The following is a 7,500-nucleotide window of genomic DNA, read 5'->3' as shown; positions in this document are numbered from 1 at the left end:
TGGACTAAGATGTGTACTTTTTGAACTAATGAGACCGTTTTGGTTTGATATGATCCATGGCTCGGATTCAGGAGGAACAGTGTGGTTTTGGTCCTGGTCGTGGAACTGTGGACCAGCTCTATACTCTCGGCAGGGTCCTTGAGGGTGCATGGGAGTTTGCCCAACCAGTTTACATGTGCTTTGTGGACTTGGAGAAGGCATTCGACCGTGTCCCTCGGGAAGTCCTGTGGGGAGTGCTCAGAGAGTATGGGGTATCGGACTGTCTGATTGTGGCGGTCCGCTCCCTGTATGATCAGTGTCAGAGCTTGGTTCGCATTGCCGGCAGTAAGTCGGACACGTTTCCAGTGAGGGTTGGACTCCGCCAAGGCTGCCCTTTGTCACCCATTCTGTTCATAACTTTTATGGACAGAATTTCTAGGCGCAGTCAAGGCGTTGAGGGGATCCGGTTTGGTGGCTGCAGGATTAGGTCTCTGCTTTTTGCAGATGATGTGGTCCTGATGGCTTCATCTGGCCAGGATCTTCAGCTCTCACTGGATCGGTTCGCAGCCGAGTGTGAAGCGACTGGGATGGGAATCAGCACCTCCAAGTCCGAGTCCATGGTTCTCTCCCGGAAAAGGGTGGAGTGCCATCTCCGGGTTGGGGAGGAGATCTTGCCCCAAGTGGAGGAGTTCAAGTACCTCGGAGTCTTGTTCACGAGTGAGGGAAGAGTGGATCGTGAGATCGACAGGCAGATCGGTGCGGCGTCTTCAGTAATGCGGACGCTGTATCGATCCGTTGTGGTGAAGAAGGAGCTGAGCCGGAAGGCAAAGCTCTCGATTTACCGGTCGATCTACGTTCCCATCCTCACCTATGGTCATGAGCTTTGGGTCATGACCGAAAGGACAAGATCACGGGTACAAGCGGACAAAATGAGTTTCCTCCGCCATGTGGCGGGGCTCTCCCTTAGAGATAGGGTGAGAAGCTCTGTCATTCGGGGGGAGCTAAAAGTAAAGCCGCTGCTCCTCCACATGGAGAGGAGCCAGATGAGGTGGTTCGGGCATCTGGTCAGGATGCCACCCGAACGCCTCCCTAGGAAGGTGTTTCGGGCACGTCCGACCGGTAGGAGGCCGCGGGGAAGACCCAGGACACGCTCGGAAGACTATGTCTCCCGGCTGGCCTGGGAACGCCTCGGTATCCCCCGGGAGGAGCTGGACGAAGTGGCTGGGGAGAGGGAAGTCTGGGCTTCCCTGCTTAAGCTGCTGCCCCCGCGACCCGACCTCGGATAAGCGGAAGAAGATGGATGGATGGATGGAATGATAAATAATATTATCACACATCAACGGTGGCAGAGGGGTTAGTGCGTCTGCCTCACAATACGAAGGTCCTGAGTAGTCTTGGGTTCAATCCCGGGCTCGGGATCTTTCTGTGTGGAGTTTGCATGTCCTCCCCGTGACTGCGTGGGTTCCCTCCGGATACTCCGGCTTCCTCCCACCTCCAAAGACATGCACCTGGGGATAAGTTGATTGGCAACACTAAATTGGCCCTAGTGTGTGGATGTGAGTGTGAATGTTGTCTGTCTATCTGTGTTGGCCCTGCGATGAGGTGGCGACTTGTCCAGGGTGTACCCCGCCTTCCGCCCGATTGTAGCTGAGATAGGCTCCAGCGCCCCCCGCGACCCCAAAGGGAATAAGCGGTAGAAAATGGATGGATGGATGAATGTCTGTGCTGCATTGGATCAGTCTCCTTTCTTTAACAGGCAAAAGCTTTCTAACCTCACTAATGCCTTGCATCGTCTATATTAGATATATAACAACTGGCGGATGGCGGACGGGTGTGGTTTTGATAAAATGTTGGTTGGGTGGATGGCGGATGGATGACGACTTTTGTGATGCGGTTGCGGATGAAATAATTGCCTATCCGCGCATCTCTAGTGTGTACATTACGAGTGCAATACATCCCACACTGATTGTTATTACTCCGGTACTCTTGTCTTGTTCTGTATATTGTACTGTATGTTGTACAGTATTTTGTATATTATTATTTTAATTGGATAGTAGTCTGTTTATTTCAATTCGTATTTTTTTAATCTTTATTACTTCTTGTGTCATTTATTTTTATCCCATATTTGTTTACACTACCGCACCTTAATCTCGTTATATGCAAATATAATGACAATAAAGTCCATTCTATTCTATTCTATTAAATACAGTAAGAGAGGCTCGTTGTCAGGACGTACGATATTTTGTAAACATATAGATCCATTCAGCAGCTGTGGATAGGGCTTTTCAAAATAAGAGGCACAGCAGCTTGAGGGAAAAAAATAGAAAAAGCTAACTTCAGCTACGAAAACGTCATAAAATACGCTGCAGAGAATGTCTTTTTTGAGGCTCTCTGTGGCCGTCATGCAGAAGATGCAATTTCTCATAAATAAAGCTGCTAAAAATATGAGCGTCTTTTTTTCGATGTTATGTAAATGGGCACCGTTGGATGATTTGGTGTGTCATAACAGGACATATTGGAACCTAATAATAAGCTGGGATAACTCCCACTTGTTGGAGTACAGACTTCAGCAAACAGCAATGTCTGCTTCACGTAACATCAATTTAAAAAGCTCCTGTGGAAAAACATCAATATTTTTCATTTGTAGTTTAAAGGTCACCAAAGTCGAACTATATTTAAGGATTTCCAAAATTCCTAGCTGGGGTTTTCAACAGCACCCGCTCTGTTACATTTCAGGAAACCTGTGACTACAACCCCGTGGTGGCTGAAAAAAGTATGGTTGATACTTTCCAGGCTTCATGAATCCATGTATTGAAGCGTCAGATGGAGGGCGTTCATTCACGTTTATACCTCTAAAGGCTTAGTGGCCACATGTGTGGACAGCACCTTTTTAGCTCTTATTTACAAAATTGTGTACACTACTGAATTGGGGTCTTTTGGCCACTTATGTGGACACTTATACAGCCATCTGGTGGTGTCAGAAGAGTATAACATACAATGGAATTTGGGGGGAAAAAAGTGTAAAAATAAGAATGAGCATGTCACTAAACATGAAGTACACATTTGTGTACTTATGGACTAAGTACATCATATCAATGATTCTTAGTTTTTATTCTAATTAGGGTCCAATAAGCCCAAATAGCAAAGAGAAATAAAAAAAAGCATGTAAACAAACAGCTTGGACTTAAAGACTATTATAACATTAAGGTATTCACAATGGGGTTGTACGGTATACCGCTACTAGTATAGTATCGCGGTACTAATGAATCAAAAATATGTATATGTGTATATGTATGTATATATGTATGTACTGTATATATATATATATATATATATATATATATACACACACATACATATATATACAGTATATATATATATATATATATATATATATATATATATATATATGCATATGTACACATATTCAAACACACACACACTATATATATATATATATATTGTGTGTGTATGTAATTATTATTGTTATATATGTGTACATATGCATGTGTGTGTGTGTGTATATATATATATATATATATTTATATATATATATATATATATATATATATATATATATATATATATATATATATATATATATATATATATATATATATATATATATTTATATATAAGCTGTGAAATTTTGCTGTACAGTATGTGTGCTTGGGTCCTATTTTTAGGAACACTAATGCAAAAACCTCACAATAATGTTTGATCGAATGCTAAAACGTTATGATAGACCCCCTTAAAAAAATGGAATGGAATTTTATTTATTTTTTTACTGAATGAGACACCCAGAATGTACATGAAAATAAAGAATGTGGGATTTACAATATTAACTATGAAGGATAAAACACTGAATATTGACAACATATGACATCACACCCCCTTTCCATCCACAACAAAAACAAAACAAACACAGTGAAATATGAACATGAAGGGTAAAAAAAAAGCCCACCTACAATTTGATATATCTGATACATCACTAAGCTTTACAACTTTGTTGTAAAAATCTCCTTCCACGTCTGTCCCTGACACCCACATTTCAGACTCTGGAAACACTCTGTGGAAACACTCCCCACCCACACTGCTTGGTGCCTCGTCTGATCTGACTTACATTATCATAGTAACTAATTACATTACCATAGTAACTAATTACATGACCATAGTAACTCATTAAATGACCATAGTGACTAATTAGATGACCATAGTAACTAATTAGATGACCATAGTAACTAATTAGATGACCATAGTAACTCATTATATTACCATAGTAACTAATTAGATGACCATAGTGACTCATTATATTACCATAGTAACTAATTAGATGACCATAGTAACTAGTTAGATGACCATAGTAACTAGTATATGATGCAGATTCCAAGCATGTAAAGACTTAGTATAGTTGAAGACTTCCGGTCATTAGAAAAGATGAGTGCACATCATAATGGCAGCTACTTTTTCTATCTTAAAGATATAAAAGAATGATTTGGGAATGTCCGGGCGGGCCAGATTGAAAAGATTAATTTGCCCAGATTTGGTTTACTGTAATTTTTTTCTCTCATTGATCGCAACAGCAATTTAACACATACTTACTATACAATGAGTATACACACATTTACAGTAGGCTAGTATATTTGACAAAATGTACATCGACAATGGATTTTATATATATACAGGTAAAAGCCAGTAAATTAGAATATTTGGAAAAACTTGATTTATTTCAGTAATTGCATTCAAAAGGTGTAACTTGTACATTATATTTATTCATTGCACACAGACTGATGCATTCAAATGTTTATTTCATTTAATTTTGATGATTTGAAGTGGCAACAAATGAAAATCCAAAATTCCGTGTGTCACAAAATTAGAATATTACTTAAGGCTAATACAAAAAAGGGATTTTTAGAAATGTTGGCCAACTGAAAAGTATGAAAATGAAAAATATGAGCATGTACAATACTCAATACTTGGTTGGAGCTCCTTTTGCCTCAATTACTGCGTTAATGCGGCGTGGCATGGAGTCGATGAGTTTCTGGCACTGCTCAGGTGTTATGAGAGCCCAGGTTGCTCTGATAGTGGCCTTCAACTCTTCTGCGTTTTTGGGTCTGGCATTCTGCATCTTCCTTTTCACAATACCCCACAGATTTTCTATGGGGCTAAGGTCAGGGGAGTTGGCGGGCCAATTTAGAACAGAAATACCATGGTCCGTAAACCAGGCACGGGTAGATTTTGCGCTGTGTGCAGGCGCCAAGTCCTGTTGGAACTTGAAATCTCCATCTCCATAGAGCAGGTCAGCAGCAGGAAGCATGAAGTGCTCTAAAACTTGCTGGTAGACGGCTGCGTTGACCCTGGATCTCAGGAAACAGAGTGGACCGACACCAGCAGATGACATGGCACCCCAAACCATCACCCAACCATGCAAATTTTGCATTTCCTTTGGAAATCGAGGTCCCAGAGTCTGGAGGAAGACAGGAGAGGCACAGGATCCACATTGCCTGAAGTCTAGTGTAAAGTTTCCACCATCAGTGATGGTTTGGGGTGCCATGTCATCTGCTGGTGTCGGTCCACTCTGTTTCCTGAGATCCAGGGTCAACGCAGCCGTCTACCAGCAAGTTTTAGATCACTTCATGCTTCCTGCTGCTGACCTGCTCTATGGAGATGGAGATTTCAAGTTCCAACAGGACTTGGCGCCTGCACACAGCGCAAAATCTACCCGTGCCTGGTTTACGGACCATGGTATTTCTGTTCTAAATTGGCCCGCCAACTCCCCTGACCTTAGCCCCATAGAAAATCTGTGGGGTATTGTGAAAAGGAAGATGCAGAATGCCAGACCCAAAAACGCAGAAGAGTTGAAGGCCACTATCAGAGCAACCTGGGCTCTCATAACACCTGAGCAGTGCCAGAAACTCATGGACTCCATGCCACGCCGCATTAACGCAGTAATTGAGGCAAAAGGAGCTCCAACCAAGTATTGAGTATTGTACATGCTCATATTGTTCATTTTCATACTTTTCAGTTGGCCAACATTTCTAAAAATCCCTTTTTTGTATTAGCCTTAAGTAATATTCTAATTTTGTGACACACGGAATTTTGGATTTTCATTTGTTGCCACTTCAAATCATCAAAATTAAATGAAATAAACATTTGAATGCATCAGTCTGTGTGCAATGAATAAATATAATGTACAAGTTACACCTTTTGAATGCAATTACTGAAATAAATCAAGTTTTTCCAAATATTCTAATTTACTGGCTTTTACCTGTATATATATATGGTATATATAATTATGGATTATACAATATACTCTGTACATACAGTATATATATTCACAATGACATCCGATAGAACTGTATGAAGAATGTTGATAACATCACAATATAGGCGCGTTTCCAATATTGTGTTAAGCTGAGTTACCTACAAAAGAAGGTCGAAACCACAACAGCTGCCCTACGGTAATATTGCCAATGCAACTTGAACATTACTAACTTTGTACGGGCAAAATGTTTCATGAAGTATTATCGTAGGATGCCATTCAATTCTGGAGGAGCACCAAATTAAGTGCCGGATGCTTTCGTCATCTCCGAAAGGGGGAAGATGTTGTGTGTGTGTGTGTGTGTGTGTGTGTGTGTGTGTGTGTGTGTGTGTGTGTGTGTGTGTGTGTGTGTGTGTGTGTGGTGATGACGGAGACTGAGTGGGTCGTAGAGACAAAGAGAGAAGGTGAAGTGGAAAAAAAGAAAAAGGGGAAGCAGCATAGAGAACTGAACCTCTTTTGGGATTGAGGTTCTATTAGTCCTTTTTTTTTCAAAACGACCCTGTAAAAAAAAACAAAAAAACAACTTAAGAATAGATGGATGGACTCGTGATTATAATCACATTTCATCAAACATATATTAATGTTGTTACCCTAGGATAAACTGGGTGTAACACATGGCACACTGGCAAAGCTTAACCTGTTGTTACTATAACAATCTACAAGGTTAATATATGTTGCTTCTCTTTCTTACCCTCCATTTTTCTGCATTCTTTCGTATCTCTAGTTATCATTACGTATATGTATTGTTGCATTTGAACAACTGTATGGTTGATAATAGAGGTCAATTATTGGTATTGTTCATTATCAATCGTGATATTTCTATTGGTATTTGTATTGATCCATTTGTAGTGTAATAATGTTCATTATCATTTCTGTATTATTTTTTATTTCACTAACTGCTTCTTTGCTATCACTTTTACCATCATATTTGTACATATCCTATTTGTTGATGTTGCTCTATTGTTGTTGTTATTGTTGTTGTTTTTGTCTCTCTGTCTAATCCCCCTCTTGTCCTCACAATTTCCCCCTCTGTCTTCTTTTTTCCCCTCTTTCTATCCCCTCCTGCTCCGGCCCGGCTGCACCAAATGATAATATAAATACATTTAATAAAGTCAAATACAAATAAGGCAACACGAGAAGTATCCTACACTTCTCTTTTGTAAAGTAAATGTGAACAGTCGATATGAGCATCTACATCT

This window comes from Nerophis lumbriciformis, linkage group LG17 (genome assembly GCF_033978685.3).
Source record: "Nerophis lumbriciformis linkage group LG17, RoL_Nlum_v2.1, whole genome shotgun sequence".
Taxonomy (NCBI): Eukaryota; Metazoa; Chordata; class Actinopteri; order Syngnathiformes; family Syngnathidae; genus Nerophis; species Nerophis lumbriciformis.
The sequence above is the reverse complement of the archived record's forward strand: the minus strand, read 5'-3'. Positions refer to the sequence as shown.